At 38.1% G+C, this 17,764-nt stretch overlaps 1 protein-coding gene across 12 annotated transcripts in view; it reads left to right on the top strand.

Annotated features, from left to right (window-relative positions):
• myo6 (myosin VI) overlaps positions 1-17,764 on the top strand; it is a 122,441-nt gene that overhangs the window by 11,474 nt on the left and 93,203 nt on the right. The gene's annotated exons all lie outside the window — the stretch shown is intronic.

Below are 17,764 nucleotides of genomic sequence, written 5' to 3'. Positions count from 1 at the left end.
ACAATTTACATACTATTTCACTCACCCACTCAGACCCATAGTAAGGAGTTGCTGCAAAGTTGCTGAGTAAACTTGCTTACTTCCCCCACTGCCTAATTTTATCTTTTTTTTTTTTATTAACTTTTTATTGAGTTTTAATTATATAAAAAGAAATACAGAAGAAAAAGAAAAGAAAGAGAGAAAATTCTAACAATGAAAACATAACATACATAATAATAAAAATAATATAAACAAATTATGAAATAATCAAGAAATCAGAGGTCACACCAAAAGTTCAGGTCATACAACATATGGCTTACTTTCCCTTAATGTGATTTTACACTATCCACATAATCCCAGTTTGACCAGACTTTATGGAAACTTAACTATAGTATTGTGTTTAAGAGCAGTAAGGTAATCCATTCTACTTATATACTTTATTCTCTCCAAAAGGTCTAGTTCTGTAGGAGGGGTATTAGCTTTCCAAGCTTTTGCAATTGCCCCTCTAGCTGCTGTTAGGATGCCATTTATTAGGAGATGGGCTGCATTATGCACATTGGGTACTTCACCTTAAAGTGCCTAATTTTTATCTTAACACAGAAATGATTGACCTACAAAACATGTAACATTATACAATTGCCTTTAGATGGAGGTTACCTGTATTTTCTGCTACATTCTTCTACTGCTTAGTGCTTTTTATAGCTTTAGACAGCTCTTTTATATGATCATGAAAGGATGAAGATAACCTAAAAGTTTAAAGGTGTTGGCTCATTTGTCTATCAATAAAATCGATTCAGAGCTTTTATTTTCATATCCCTTAAGTGGCAGGTCTAATTCAGTGAAACCTATGGATTTACCAGACACTTAATGCAAATCCTCTATGTATACGGATTAGCTACTTTGTTAGTCCTAAAATCATTCAGTAATTGTTACACACCTCACCTAATTGCTCTCTTACAACAGTCCATCCTGCTGGGTGTAACTGTGCATACATTATGCAATTACACCAGTCTATTATGCTGGTTGTCAAATAATAACCGCAGTTGAATGTGTGTGAAATGCACTTACATACCTTCCAATTGTGGGTAGGCTTTTTCTGCACATATTAGGCATTTGGGATATATATATATATATATATCTATGAATATATTATCTCAATTTATTTTTTAAAACAGTATGTTATATATTGTAGTTCTAAAACTGTTAGTGCATGATTTTGCAAGATGGCAGAATTGGCCTTTAATGGGATTATCCTTTTAAGGGGGGAATGGTGTGCATGTGTTTTAACTCACTGAATGTTTTACTTTTAACCACAGTGATCCTGTTCTTACCTTCAAATAGAATACTTGCAATACTTGCAGGCACCTCAGTTAAGACCTTGGTATATGAATAGGATTTTTCTTTTTAGATTTTCCTTTTTCTAACCTTTGTAAAACCAACTGATCGCAACTCTGTCTGCACTGTATAAATAAGGAATGATAATTATAAACAGAAAAGGCAAAAAAATAATTAAGAGTTTCAGGTTATGTTGCATACAAGACCACCAGTAACTGCACAAGAGTGGAGGTTTAAAGTGTGATTTGTACACATTTAAAAGGACAATGTGTTTTGTGATTGTACTGTAATGATTTCAATTTTGCTTGGAATATCAGGTCTATAAACAGGCTGAGAATCAGCTCCTAAGCTACCCACAGCCATTGTGTCAGCTGGATGCTGACACACAGAGTGGATTTTGGTGCCAAAATGCATAGAGGATGATTCTCGGACTGCATTTATATGCAGGCCGAGAATCAGCCCGTGTAACATTAACCTAAAGGCTGTTGGAAGTACAGTATTAAAGTATTAATACAGCAGCCTACAACATTATTTGCTTATATTCATGCTTTCTAACCAATCCAGCTGAACTGTTTTGTTTTTTATTTACATATTTAGTGACATTAGCAGCTCCCCATATAATTACATATTTCCATGTGAGCATGTTTGGGTGTGCTAGCCAAAATGTAGTTTGTTTTTATAAGTAGGAAGGCAGAGCAAGACATTCTGCTGCTTCACTCACTCCACCCACTTATAATTTACTAATCAGTGAATCCCAGTAAATTCTAAGATGGTAGGATAAACTTATGCATTTACAAATGAAGAAACAGTAATGATTCCGCTCTAGATATTTATTTATTGTGGTTAGAAATAGCCATTTTTGGATGCCTGCCCATATTTATATATATATATATATATATATATATATATATATATATATATATATATATATATATATATATAGGCATTATTGTACAAAAGTGTTAATAATGTTAATGATAAAAATAAAGCTTTAACTATCAGTTTATTTGCTTTTGATTGATTTATTTCTTGATTTGGGCACAACAGTAAGGGCTCTGGCACACGGGGAGATTAGTCGCCCGCGTATGCCATCCCACCGATTTACATTTTCGCCGGTGGGATGGCAATCTGGGGAGATTTGTCGCGGGCGACTAATCTCCCCGTGTGCCAGAGCCCTAACAAACTTCTCTTCCATGCCTGGGCTGTGTGTGTATGATAAACATCTACACACCTTTATTTGCCTACAGGTTAAATGAACTAAGAGAGAATGTGTGTGATTTTGTTTTTTAAGATATTCATATGCATGTCAGCCGCAGTATTCTATTCTAGGGGTGAAAAATATGAATTTGCACCACTACAAAATATATATGTCAGTGTCTCTCAGACTTAAATGTTTTGAAACTTATGGGTAAATCAGCCTTGGATACTTTACATTTATAAGCTGTAATTGAAATATTAGGATACAGGAAGCTATACTCCCCTGTATATGGTTAAGAATGTATACATGTGTGTATATGTCTATCTATCCTATAATAATTTGAAAATCATTTTGTAAAATATTAGTGTGAAGCAGGGGCCTTTTACTTTAGTTATCCTTTAAAGGACAAGTAGCATCAAAAAGTGACATTGCTTTTTTACATTTAAAGTTTGTAGGTATTCGAGTACCTACTCTTACTTCTTAAAGCTGCCTAGACACTGATAAAACCACTTTTTGTCAAAGTTTTTGCCCAATTTACCTCTAGTAAACCCATCTTATTGCCTGAATCACTGTAATTACAGAAGTATCCAGCCAGCCTGTCTGTCATATTCCAAAAGTCAGCTTTATATGTGCACTGCCTGCCCACTTCATTATGAGTCCTTCTAAGGCTAATGGCACAGATGGAGATTTGGCAAATCTGTGCTACCAAGGACAGATCTCCTTAATATAACTTCTCCTGGATGGCTTTTTAGCAAGTGAGAGGCTTCAGATGGGGTTTTTTGCCTTCCTCTGGATCAACTAGAAGTTAGGCAGGTTATATTTAGGCATTAGGTTTGAACTTGATGGACGTGTGTCTTTTTTTCAACCTGACTTGCTATGTTACTTAGTTCAGTCACATTTGGATTGCCGCATGTAAAGCATTACATAAGCATTTGTCTAACTGCAGACCACTGTATCCTCCTTTCTTATTTCCTACTCATAGCACACTGAGCATATGCACTGTCCCGATCAGTTCTAAAAGAATCTAACATGAGGAGCTCCTGTGATAACTGTAAAGACCTGTATCATTACTACTATAAAAATGCTGAAACTTTAAACTAGTGCAGTCAGTTTAGTATATAAAATATGGCTTTTATATATTTCTAGCCATAGTTATCTTTAGGGTTTATTTCTCCTTTAAGAGCCATCATAAATGTATTTTTATTGGCTTTATTTCTTGTGAAAGAATGACTTGCCCAGCTTGCAGTCAGCCTTGCCTAAAGTGACATTAGCTCACTTATGGACTGACCACAAACTCTTTATCACCATCAACTAGTATCTCATTGCATTTATGAGCCCAATGAAATGTCATAAGGGGGTGTGGGTCAGTGCGCATTGTCTATATCACTGAGGGTGTAGTCTGCTAAACATTGCAATAAATAGCTTTCTATAACAAGGAAAACTCCTTGACTTTCTTTTAACCTATGATGCTAGATATGGTGTGGATGGATGTGTATTCTCCTATCAACTTCTGTCCCTGTTGTTGATTGGATATATTTAAAGGAACTGAGAGGTTAAAGCTCTAATGAGAAGTTTGTAGGGAAAGGTATTTTAAAAGCACCCACAAGCCATATGTAAGCAAGTTCTTTCTTTGTTGTAACAAATCTGGTTGTAACAAACCTGCAAGTTGGGCAAAAAAAGCACTGCTAACAGCATCCTTGTGTGTTAAACTGTCTCAGGGCAGGTCTGGTAAATCTCTTGCACTAATAGTTCTTATTAATATTTACAATTGTTAATATATTTAATTTTTTCCCCTTAACCGGAAATTTTCTTCTGACTACATCCTTCGCTGCTGCAGGGTAAAGTTGTTCACAGCAGGAAAAAATATTATGATAAGGGCAAACAATGTTAAAGCATTTATTTTTTAAATAATGTTAAAAAATAAAACTGAATAATGCACAAGCTGAGTGGTGGCCAAAGTGGATGCCGGGGTAGTGTTCCTTGCCTGCTCCTCATGTATACAATACTGCTGGAGAAGGAGAACTAAACCCTAAAAATTAATATCGCTAGAATTGCTATATTTTATATACTGATTTTATTGCGCAGCCTAAAAGTTCAACATTTGTGCAAAAGTAAAATGGTCTCAGGAGCTCCCTATCTTGGATTCTGTTAGAAGTGTCAGCGGCATTGCACATGCTCAGTGCTCTGAGCAGCTGTTGAGAAGCTGAGTTTAGGGGTCACCATAAATTATCCAGCTGAAAATTAGGTTTCCATGTCATAAAAACTGATGCTACAGGGCAGATTATTAAATTATGATGGCACTGTATACGTGGGAGAAGCAGTCCATTTTACTTGTGGATCATTAGTATGGGGCTTGCAGAAAAGTGCAAAATTCAGTGGTTTGGATTCACAATCTGTTTCTTTAAATTTTGCTCAATTCTTTCACTTGCACTTTTGTAAATGAGGCCTTCAGAATCAATATTTGTTCAGACTCTAAGGAAAATAAGTAACATTTGAGTATAGAACCAGTATTCAATTTGTCTTTCCATTGGAAAGATTTACGTCAACAGGATAATTTGTATGGCCAGTTCTGGTTGTTTCATCAAATGATTCTGATTTATTTTTAATAATAACTAGATTTCTGTTGCCTTATATCATGAACTAACAGCTAACCAGTCTCTGTCGAGGGACTGGGCATGAGTAAACAAACGGCAGCAAAAAATAATGGAAGCCTATGAATTCCCTCCCTCTCTGACAGTTTTGGAGACTAGTTTGCCTCAAGACATTAGGAAAGTTCATTGCACAGATATTAGCTTCCTTACTGCACGTCACGCTGTGATGAATACTGACAATGGAGTCTCACTTGTGTGCTGTCATCTTCTATTATATGAGCTCCAGCGACGGCATGTTAGTGCAGCAGGCAAGTCTCTGTGCCACTGTGAGAAGTTAGATTCTATTAGCTTTATCAAGCTGTTTATTGATCTGCATTTACCCGAGTCTGAACTAATATAGAAGACAAACTACCTGTCACACTCATTTATATATCTGCACTCTGGGGAATTTATGCTAAGCACATTGTTTTCTTAAATGATAGGCATGGGTCGGCTGGTGTGATAAACAAAACATGTTATTCAAACAATGTTTGAATATTATTTGTAATTTCAGATATTCAATGCCATGAATAACAATAATATAATTTTATATTTTTTTTCAGTAAAGTGGAAGTTTACCTGTTCATTTAACATCTAGTGCATGAAAGTATTTAAGAATACTTTCATGCACTAGATGTTAAATGAACAGGTAAACCAGTCTATATTTTATTCATTATTTTAATTTACCTTTTTATTTTACCTCTCTTTAACTGGAAATTAGTGCACTAGGTTGTACTGAACAATATTAATTCCGAGTCCAGGTAATTATTATACTTTTCTATTCATTTCTTGTCTGTCATTCAAACCAGTTTCCTGGTTGCTAAAAAGAAAAAGAAAATTTGCAAATTGTCTTTGAATACTGCTTTCCACATGGTAAGGAAATATCTTTCCCATAAATGTAGGATCTAGTTGCTTGTAATTGGCAGAAGTATAATATAAGCTACAACAATCAGTTGCTGCTTAGCGTTGATCTGAAGAACTCCTTTCTTGCCAGAGTTTGCTTTTCCTTTTGTTGTGACTTGAGTATGTTGCCTTCGTAAAGTATCTAACCATCATTATTACATTCATATATTGGTAGATTGGTCAAATGTATAACCAACTATTTTGTACTCTTTCCTATTCTACTTATTTCTTCCTATATCTTAATCTTTCTTTGTTCCTCATATTACCAATATTAAAAAGACATAAGTTAAACGCAGACTAATAATAAGCCCCTTTACTGGCACCAGCCTTTCTCCTTGTGCCTGCATCCAGAGCCATTGCATTGGCCCCGAAGCAGGCACAGTGAGTTGCACAATTGTTTTTCACACTGAAATCCACTCCGTGGCCTGCACCCAGGTGGACTCAATGTCTCCGGGTGCAGGCACAGGGAAAGGCAGGCTGAGAATCAGCCCCCTGTGATTCTAAGCTCACTGCTGGTTGTTTCCCCAGTCTGATTGCTTTACACATTCTTACCAACCTCAAGTTCCACTGTATCCTAGCTGGCATTTAAACTTGTGTTTATAGTCCTGCACATAATAAAAGTCCCACCACATTCCATTCAAAAATCCTCCACTGTTGAGCTTTGGACAGAATATAATTATAAATGAGTGAAAGGACCATATACAACTCCACAATGCCGTTTGGTTGTGCAGGATTTTTTTTAAAGGTAAATTTGTGAACAACTGACCTTTAACTCCTTAATAAATGTGCCCTTACAGGTATTATTGCCAGGGGATGATCCACTCCTTAATTAATGTGCCCTTACAGGTATTATTGCCTAGGGATGATCCACTCCTTAATTAATGTGCCCTTACAGGTATTATTGCCTGGGGTTGATGTACATGGGTTGGCTCACAGCAGCCTTATGCACAGCTAGGAACAAAAAATGTCTGGCTTTTTTTTTATGGAGCTTATTGCATGGTCATAAAAGATATTTTTTACCCACATGACCCCATAAAAGAAATTAGAGGGAACATTGGTCCCAGTAGCTTCCTTTCAGTTATAGAACAATATTTACAGCCATGAAAGTTGAACATCCCTGTTGTAAGAGACTCCCTTAGAATACTGTGATGTGTGTAAGGGCAAACAAAATCCACATTATCAAATTTTTTTAAATGTGACTCCAGTAAGGATCTAATGCTGCCTCCTAGCAAAGAAAGCAGAGTAGTGAAGTGGTTTTGATGGCCACCATGTCTAGCAATGCCACCTTTGCTGTATAGTCTCATATGGAACATGCACATAAAATTCCAGACCCAATCATCTTCCAGCATGCATACTCCTTCTGGCAATCCACTCTTGGGAGCCTAAACCAGATTTGGCCACCAACCCCAGAGCAAGGCATGGGGACAGCTTGGATTCATTTTGGGAGGAGGTTATTCTGATGCTTTTAAAAATGGGGGTAACTGGGGTTTATCTTCTCCATTAACTACATAAAAAACTCATGTCTACAGAAAAACTTAAGTCTACAGAATATTCTGTTTTGTGTTCTCCTTGATAAGTGTTACAACAATCACCTTGGATTTATTGAGCCTGTTATGCTCCTTTGCTTACTTACATACTCCATTAGAGTGTGTGTGTAGGGTGGCACGTTGCCAGTACCTGATATCGACTGTACCACTGTTAGCCTACTGCCCATTGGTCAAGCAGGTTAAAAGTGGTATTGCAACTAACAAAATAGTATTTTATCTGCACTAATACATTACAAATCTTTCAGAAATGGCTGGCCCAAGCAAAATGTTTCCCCATAAAAGCAATTGTTACATGGCTTCTAAGTTCAAACTGTAGTGGTAAAAAGCAAATGCCAGTAAATGTAATGCCAAATGTATTTTCGTTTTCCTTCTGTGTAAATTAGTGATTAGCAGCCACTGGCTTACAAGCTGTTTTGAAACTAATACTCTCAGAATCCTTTCACAACTAGGGACCAAATGTAGTTATGACTACATATATGACATATAGATTTTAAAAATATTCCTTTTTGTTGTGAAGGTGATTGAATTTTCCAAGGCATTTGTGTAATAAGAGCAGCTGCAGTGTTTAGTGGCAATGCTGATTATATGCCTCAAGGCCACAGTCAAATGTGGCATACTGTTGCTTCTATTTGCCTGCATTTTGTAGAGACAAGTGGATGTGCACCTATACACTCCAATATGTAGCTACATTGACAGGCACAGTGTCTGCATGAGTACAGCTACACAGAACGGAGATCGTCTTCAAAAACGCAAAAGCATGCATATTGGGTCTGATGCCCACTCTGTGTAGCTGCATTTGGGCCAATTCTGTGGCTGCACTGAACCGGAAATCAGCTTTGCATCTATGACCTAAAGCACCTAGCTTTTTTTCCCAGCACCTGCAGCTTGAATTTATGTATTTATTCCTTTGGACAGGTTTGGGGGTAATGATGTGAGCATATAATTAAGCTGCAGACGCTGAAAAAAGCATAGGTACTTGGTTATTGGTACGAAGATGACTTCCAGTTGAGCGCATAGAGGAATTCAAGCTGCCATCACCTTTTTCATCTTTCTCATATGGGACAAATTCAAGCTGAAGATTTAAAAAAAAAAAAAAAAAAAAACCAAGGGGAAGTAAGCCTCACCTATCATTATTGCTGTTTTGGGGGGAATTAAGTATTAAGGTAGTCGGCCTTTTGCGGTTGCATTTTATGGTTTATATTTTTTGAATTTTATTTATATGCTAGGGCTTGTTTACAACTAAGTAGCAGTTTCAAGGTTAGAGTGGAAGATAAACAAAAGAGGGCTTGAGTAGACAGACAAGAAACAGCATTGACCTTGAGGATCAGATAACTGTTTCAGAAAGAGACTGAAAAGGAAAGCTTATTATTCAAAAACTATAAAAAATGAAGTCCAATTGAGAGATTGCCTAGAATACACACAATATAATATAAAAATGTGTATAAAAGTGAACTTTCCCTTTAAGAAGACTATGATAGAAATTTGCTTTATTGTATTGTACTTTCTTCATTTAGAAGGAAATTCGAAATATACTAGAAGGAATCATTGCAGTAATATTTTCCTAGGACATTAGCAGGAGCATCCTCTACTATTAGTGTTCACTAGTAATGGGCGAAATTATTTGGCAGGTATGGATTCGTAGCGTATTTCCATGTTTCGCTATTGGCAGATTGTAAAAATTGCCACGCGATTTGCGAAATCTTCGGCGAAGCAAAACGGGACAGATTCGCTCATCACTAGTGTTTACTGAATATGCCACCTTGTGGCAGAAATCTGAATATATTATCCACTAATAAACTTGTTTTGATTTAGATTAAAAATATAATATTTGAAGAGAAATAACCGTGAAGAATGAGAGTCAAAATAGTATACTAGTTTTTAATCTAGAACACAATTTAACTAAAACATTTTTGTTATAAAATGACATGAAATGTATTGATTGAACAGTTTCTTAGTTGTAGATTAAAGGACATGTCAACCCCCAAAAAACTTTTTTGCCTAATAAGAAAACATCATTCGCAGCAACAAAATTTGTAATGGGTTTTAAGTTATTTGTATATATAATTGCTATTAGAAGTAGTGTCTGTCTATCCTTTCTATTCTCTGCCCTGGTGGCTATGACATGTGAAACAATGTAACACAAGCTGGCAGACTGACAGACCTGTCTTGCTGGAGGAGACTGACCTTTGCAACATTGCTTTATAAGTCATAACCAAGAGTTAATTTTTGGATTGACATGTAAAGTAAGGGAGCATGCTTTTAAGGGGCTTAATCTGCTACATAATGTATCCAATTGTTACAAATTTGAAAGGAGGCATCCTGGCTTACTTTTACTGCTATTAGAAGAAAATTTGTTCAACAGTAAAAATAGAAAGCAGTTGTGAAAAATACTGTTTGTGGCATGCTATGTAAAACAGTACGTTTTGTGAAGCTGAACTGTCATTCAATCCAGTGGAATGTAAAGTAAGGGATGCTCAAAAGACCAGTTGTAGAAACACTTATAAGGTAGAACCATTGGTCCAGGTGCTTAAGCCCCAGACCTTTAGCTTAAGGAGCAAACAGCATAGGCTCATGGGCACTCAAAGGATCCACAAGGGCCACAAAACGAAAAATGTGTCTTTATTTAAAGTTACATTAAAATTAACATCTCCAAAAGGCCCTGTGCATTTCATGTCCTATCGTCACTTTATCATGGGCTTCATTCCATTGGCCCAGTGGAATTGTGAGGGTAGTTTTCTTGAATACAAAAATGTGTTGAATTTCATATTTTCATATTTTACTTGATACCCTGGGCTGGTTCTCCTGTTAGCTGAAAACTGCACCAGCCTGGGGTAATTTTGTAGAGCACTATGTTGTAGTCTTCTTTGTTGTTGTGCCAGGTGCACATGTGCACATGTGCACTAGAGTAAAAAGCTCAACTCTAACACACAGCTTTCAAGGGCTCTTTCACATTGGCGTTTCTTCATGTAATCCCATTCGGTGACATTATTTATGTGTTCCATTGCACAGGAACACATGAGTTTATAAACCCCATTGTACCCTATTCAGTGCAGTGCTGTACCCTCTGCACCACCCTAAACCACCAAAAGCTGGTGAGAAGCAATAAGCAGCATTCAGTTGTTAGGAACTCAGGCTGGGATTGAGGCTTAAGTGACTGTACATGAGATAATCATGAGAAACTGGTTGGCTATTGTGGCTGCTAGCCTGCTGCATACTAGCTAGACAGGATCTCAAGTCTTCCTGCTTTACTTACACTGTTAGGACTATAGCACATGTGGCACTTTTCAGCCTGGTATGCTATCAGCCTTAGTGTATTTTTTCTTTTCATTTAATAACTTTTATGAGAATATTTTTTTTAATGCCAATTTATCCCCAAGCTAGACAGAAAATGTAAGCATAGTTATGGAATAGCTGCCAAGGTAAATGAAAATGTATATATTTAATTTGGTGGCATTTTAAAGTTCTTGAGTTATCACATCTTGCATGTTTGTGCTTCAGGATGCTCTGTGATCTGATCCCATCTGCTTTTTCAACCTGAAATAGTTCCATTCTCCAATTGACTTAATGAGGTGAGTTAGCAGTGAGCTTGTAGCTTTGCTGTAGTAAGATGATCTTACATGGATCATTTATCACAAGGGAGGCTTGCGTGCTACCAAGTATCTTTTATATACCTTTCTTTAGCAGAACCCTTTTGGAAGGTAAGGGAAAACATAATTTGTTTCATTTTATTGCACACGGAATGAATTAAATTGTGTGCCTGTGTATATAAACATCTTAAAAGATGTTCTCTTGTAACAGATGCTTGTGTCGTTGGCAACAGATATTTGTGCTCTACTGGCCAGTTTCCGTAGCCTGCATAATTTAGTGTATATCAAAATAAAGAATTGCAATGCCATATATAATATAGCATTATTGATTTATTTTTCTTTTTAGATCATACAAGTATCTACAATATGTAGAATTTGCAGCTTGTTAATTAAAAGTGTATGCTGCATGTATACAAACTGCTACATGCAAGATTCTACTGTTTAATAACAGTACCAGTCCCTTGTTATTCTTATTTTATTATACACACTTTCAGCCAAGAGAGGAATAAAGCTAGCCCATGGGCCAAAAGAACAGATACCATACAAGTGACAGATGAAGTTTAAATGCAACACCTACATATGTAGTGATTTGCAGTTCAACACTAGTGGTACATTAGTAACTTTTAATGGTTACTGCATTAAAAATAGCTATTCAGTTCAATAGACCAGACACCAAACAAAAATCCCATAAGGTTAAAAACCCTGCTTTGAGACATTAATCATGTGTGGAAATATTATTGCAGAGTCTTAGGTGAGCAAGTGACCACAGATGATATGGCTACCTTTCTATTATTACATTTGTTTGGTACATTGGCTGATTAAATTTTTTAATTTTCAGATTGACAAATTGAAAGTTATCTGGGTTCAAATGAGACATATTATGTGCAGATGATAAATAGTTTAGATACAGGCTGCAAAGAGCACTAACATCAATGCATCCATGCAGCATTCATTAATAATTGGTCAGACCAGTTCAGCCATTCAATAAGTTGATTTAATGTCTAGTATTAAAGGGTGTAGAAAGGGAATCTCCCATGTTGATGTGGCTCATATCTATTAAACTGGAGTTCGCGGACAGAATGTTTTCCATATTGACTAAATTGTAAATCATATTCTTATAAACAGCACATTTCTAGGTCAGAACACGCCATTTATAACAGAGAGACTCACACACACGTCTGCGTGCCTCTATTACTGTTTCAGCCACCACCACCGTTTGCATTGTGATGCCTGCCATCCTCCTATCTCAGCTCCACTGGCTTCTCCCACCTGCTTCCTTCAGCATGATAGGAAGTAGCGACAGGAGAAGAAACAAACTCCTTCATTATGTGGCCATTCCTGCTTCTGCCAGAACACTCGGGAGAGCTAACTCATATCTAAGAATAATAACTATGGGAGACAGAGGATTAACAACAGACAAGCCCCAGAGAAGGCAGTGATTTCCGCAGACAAAATTCTAGTGCAGTGTAAAGGGGACATCATCAATCACAGATTTCAGACACTTCCTACTATATGATTCTTTAATGAAGTATGCGTCCAAATAGCTGTCTACAGTTGGGCCCTTCCTACCACAATTGTTAGTTTTATTTTTTTTAAGGGGCACCTGTGACCCTGAAATTGCTTTTCATTATTAAAGGGCACCTACAGTCCTGAAATAGTTTTTTCCACCAGAGGTGCAGGCGAATAGAGTAGGGTTGCCACCTACTGGGTTTTGACCCAGACAGCACGGTTTTCAGCACCACTCTGCCCATGTGATTTCACTGCCTCACCCCCTGCCTGGAGTTACAGATGGGGAAAGCCTAGAATAGAGCTTGCACTCTGTTTTGGGAATCAGTAGTTTAAAGAAAAGGGGGAAAAAAAGCTCCTACCAGGGCTAGGCCACCTGCTCCTGGTGCAGGCAGCCATGTTGAATAGTGTGCATGCTCATAATAATAGAGTCTTCCTGCTTGTTCATTATGCGCATGTGTCTGACGTACGCCTGGTGGATGAGCCTCACATGCTTTATACACACATGCACATTATAAGTGAGTTGTGGTACTTATTGTGTGCATGCATGTACCTAAACATGGCTAACCACACAGGTGTTCCCAACTGTTGGGTGGCCTAGCGCTGGCAGGGACTGTTTTCCCCAATTGGAGTGATGGCTCTATTAACCCACTGGCACACAAAACAACCCATACTCACAGTGTTCTACAGGCTTCATTAGAATGGGAGAGGAGCATTGCCTAGAAAAATTCTGGCCAATACACCTGGCAAAAATGCCCTGGGAAGGTGACCACTTTGCAAATAAAATGTTTTTTATTCATCTTCCTGGATCAGAACATATTATTTAATAATCATATCCTGGGGAATGAAAATAGGTAAAATCTCAATGTCGGGGTGTATTCATTTATGCCTTTTTACTAGTGCTCCGTTGGCTTTGTGCTTGCTGCACCTTTCTTTTGCCAAACTTCTTAGAAGCCGTGAACTGCAGCCAAGTCTGGTTCAATGTACATCTTGTTTTGGCGGTTTTAGGTGTCTAACAAACAGCATATTACTGGGATAATCAGGTGCTTTTGCAATCCAAAGAATGTAGCTTAATGATTTATACCAAATGTACTGAGAGAACATTTCCTGTGCAGTAACTTTGCAGACAGACACACACACACTTGCAGATGCCGTTGCTTGTTTTTGCTTGGTATATAATAATCTGGCACAAGATCGAAGATCACTCTTTGCTCTACTTTCTGACACGTGTGTAAACACCCACACCCCTATTGTGCCGTTTTTGTTCTGTGTTGCACATATAGGCCAAATGCCTCTAGCAACACCAATAAGTGAGCTGTTTTCTGCCTTGACTTGCAGCTCTCATAGACCAAAGGTCCTTTAATCCCTGCCTTTATTTTCTTGCTTAGCTTCTAACTAAGGTTAAACAATATAGCAGTGGGTTGACTTTTATTTACCCTGTTTGATCTAGTTAAAAAAATTGGTGCAATTGACCTTGCTTTCTACATTGTGGTCCTAACCGGAGTGCAGAGACATGTGTTCTGCTGTTGAGAAAAGTGCTTCCTGCATTTGATAGCACTGTTTTTATTTAATGGTTTTTGTGGGCATATAGATGCCTTACCTGCTACCCTGCCTTAAATCCTTGTCATTCAGATGTGCAAGTTAGGGAGAGCCCTGTAAGAAGTTAGAACACCTACCCTTAGCCATCCAGTGCTGCTCTGCACCTAGCAACTTTTCTTTTATTCAGATGTGAGTGTAGTGAGGTGCAGAGTGCAGCCAGACTCTGGAAGCAGCTGTTATTTGAATGAGCTTTAAGGAGCACTCACTGTGCCAGTAAATGACCCCACTATCTGCATGAATTTCTGTGTTAGTAATGAGCAAAGTCTCACAGGGATCAGTTACTAATGTGTCCTACAGTGTACATTAGCACTGCTCACATAAATTTGTGTTATGTTTTCTGCTTGTTAAAGAGCTTAAACGTGTATTCGTTTTCAGGGAAATAACTCGCTTAACCTGATGTTCCCTTGCAGCAGGAAAAGCCATGAACTTAAATGGGAAAGCGGTTATCTTCAAAAAAATCTATTTCCTGTACAGTAGGCAGGTCCAACCTCTGACCCTCAGGCCCCTGTACACATATCACCCCAGTGGCGTCATGTACTGCCACCAGGCCCCCATGCAAAAAAAAAAAAAGAAGTATAAAAAGAGCCTCGGGAAAAAACAGCAAAAATATGTTAACAACCAACTTGTGTACGTAATTTGTTTTAACCACTTAACATGTCTATTACATTTATTCAATAGCTGAGTACCTTTTCATTCTTACTAAAAGTACAAGGTTTGCTTAAGGTGGTGTATTTTTCTGATGCAAATATAACAGCCTTTTTAGTAAGAAAATCTATAACATACAGTGGTGTGAAAAACTATTTGCCCCCTTCCTGATTTCTTATTCTTTTGCATGTTTGTCACACAAAATGTTTCTGATCATCAAACACATTTAACTATTAGTCAAAGATGACACAAGTAAACACAAAATGCAGTTTTTAAATGAGGGTTTTTATTATTTAGGGAGAAAAAAAATCCAAACCTACATGGCCCTGTGTGAAAAAGTAATTTCCCCCTGAACCTAATAACTGGTTGGGCCACCCTTAGCAGCAATAACTGCAATCAAGCGTTTGCGATAACTTGCAACGAGTCTTTTACAGCGCTCTGGAGGAATTTTGGCCCACTCATCTTTGCAGAATTGTTGTAATTCAGCTTTATTTGAGGGTTTTCTAGCATGAACCGCCTTTTTAAGGTCATGCCACAACATCTCAATAGGATTCAGGTCAGGACTTTGACTAGGCCACTCCAAAGTCTTCATTTTGTTTTTCTTCAGCCATTCAGAGGTGGATTTGCTGGTGTGTTTTGGGTCATTGTCCTGCTGCAGCACCCAAGATCGCTTCAGCTTGAGTTGACGAACAGATGGCCGGACATTCTCCTTCAGGATTTTTTGGTAGACAGTAGAATTCATGGTTCCATCTATCACAGCAAGCCTTCCAGGTCCTGAAGCAGCAAAACAACCCCAGACCATCACACTACCACCACCATATTTTACTGTTGGTATGATGTTCTTTTTCTGAAATGCTGTGTTACTTTTACGCCAGATGTAACGGGACACGCACCTTCCAAAAAGTTCAACTTTTGTCTCGTCGGTCCACAAGGTATTTTCCCAAAAGTCTTGGCAATCATTGAGATGTTTTTTAGCAAAATTGAGACGAGCCTTAATGTTCTTTTTGCTTAAAAGTGGTTTGCGCCTTGGAAATCTGCCATGCAGGCCGTTTTTGCCCAGTCTCTTTCTTATGGTGAAGTCGTGAACACTGACCTTAATTGAGGCAAGTGAGGCCTGCAGTTCTTTAGATGTTGTCCTGGGGTCTTTTGTGGCCTCTCGGATGAGTTGTCTCTGCGCTCTTGGGGTAATTTTGGTCGGCCGGCCACTCCTGGGAAGGTTCACCACTGTTCCATGTTTTTGCCATTTGTGGATAATGGCTCTCACTGTGGTTCGCTGGAGTCCCAAAGCTTTAGAAATGGCTTTATAACCTTTACCAGACTGATAGATCTCAATTACTTTTGTTCTCATTTGTTCCTGAATTTCTTTGGATCTTGGCATGATGTCTAGCTTTTGAGGTGCTTTTGGTCTACTTCTCTGTGTCAGGTAGCTCCTATTTAAGTGATTTCTTGATTGAAACAGGTGTGGCAGTAATCAAGCCTGGGGGTCACTACAGAAATTGAACTCAGGTGTGATAAACCACAGTTAAGTTATTTTTTTAACAAGGGGGGGCAATCACTTTTTCACACAGGGCCATGTAGATTTGGAGTTTTTTTTCTCCCTTAATAACGTAAACCTTCATTTAAAAACTGCATTTTGTGTTCAATTATGTTATCTTTGACTAATAGTTAACGGTTTTTGATGATCAGAAACATTTAAGTGTGACAAACATGCAAAAGAATAAGAAATCAGGAAGGGGGCAAATAGTTTTTCACACCACTGTACACTGCACTGCATGCTGGTGCAAACTGTAAAATACAAATCCTTTTATGAAAAAAAGTACACCGGCCTGGGCAAAAAGTCGGAAGAGAGACAACTGGGAAATTTTATCAAGATGGTGAGAAAGTGCTGCCTTTCCCTGAGCCATGCATTTTTGCCCTAAAAGGAGCACCATCCTGGAGAGCAAACTTGGTAATTGGATGCCTTAGGGCAGGGATCCCCGCAAGCCACATTTAAATGGAAAAAGTGTTGGGGAGAAACAGAAGTATGAAAAAGGTTCCTGGGGGTGTCAATAAGAGCTATAATTGGCTACTTAATAGCCCCTATGTGGACGGGCAGCCTACAGAAGGCTCTGTTTGGCATTATCCTTGGTTTTTATGCAATCTAAACTTGCCTCCTTACCAGAAATAAAAAAATGAGCACCTACTTTGAGACCACGGGGAGCAACATCCAAGGGGTTGGGGAGCAACATGTTGCTCACGGGCCACTGGTTGGGGAACACTGCCTTAGGGGCTGCCTCACATATTGGCGCCTTTTATTGAATCCATGTTCTAATGGTACAGTTATTGTTAGATTTTGTCCCATGTCACTGAGTGATAATTATCCACTCTGGGTAGTTTTGAGACTTTAGTACATGTTACAATATAGTGTAAAGAGGAATTATGTTTTATGAAACCCAGTAACCAAAAACAATATAAAGGGGTAACCTTCAGAGTTAACCCTTCGATTTTCCTTGCTTATCTTTTAACAGTTCCTCCACTGGGTCACCAAGCCAAAATACAAACAGTCAGTGCCACAGGCTAAAGGAATAAGAACAAAAACAAAGCCTAGCACAATATTGTTTTAACACCAGTGTGTATCAAACCAAACACCAATCACCTGAAAGTGAAAAAATACCCCCCTTTTTTGACACAAGGTCATTATTTGGACTTATGGAAAAAAAGATGCATAAACACTATCTGTGGAAACACAAATATGCATTGTTGCACCGTAATATGCTGTGTGCAGATATGCACAGGCTGACGCCCTACCTGTCAGTGGAGCTACAGAAAGGAGACAGCAGATTCACTTTCCTCCAC

This window comes from Xenopus tropicalis, chromosome 5 (genome assembly GCF_000004195.4).
Source record: "Xenopus tropicalis strain Nigerian chromosome 5, UCB_Xtro_10.0, whole genome shotgun sequence".
Classification (NCBI taxonomy): Eukaryota; Metazoa; Chordata; class Amphibia; order Anura; family Pipidae; genus Xenopus; species Xenopus tropicalis.
This window is presented reverse-complemented; position numbering and strand designations above follow the sequence as displayed.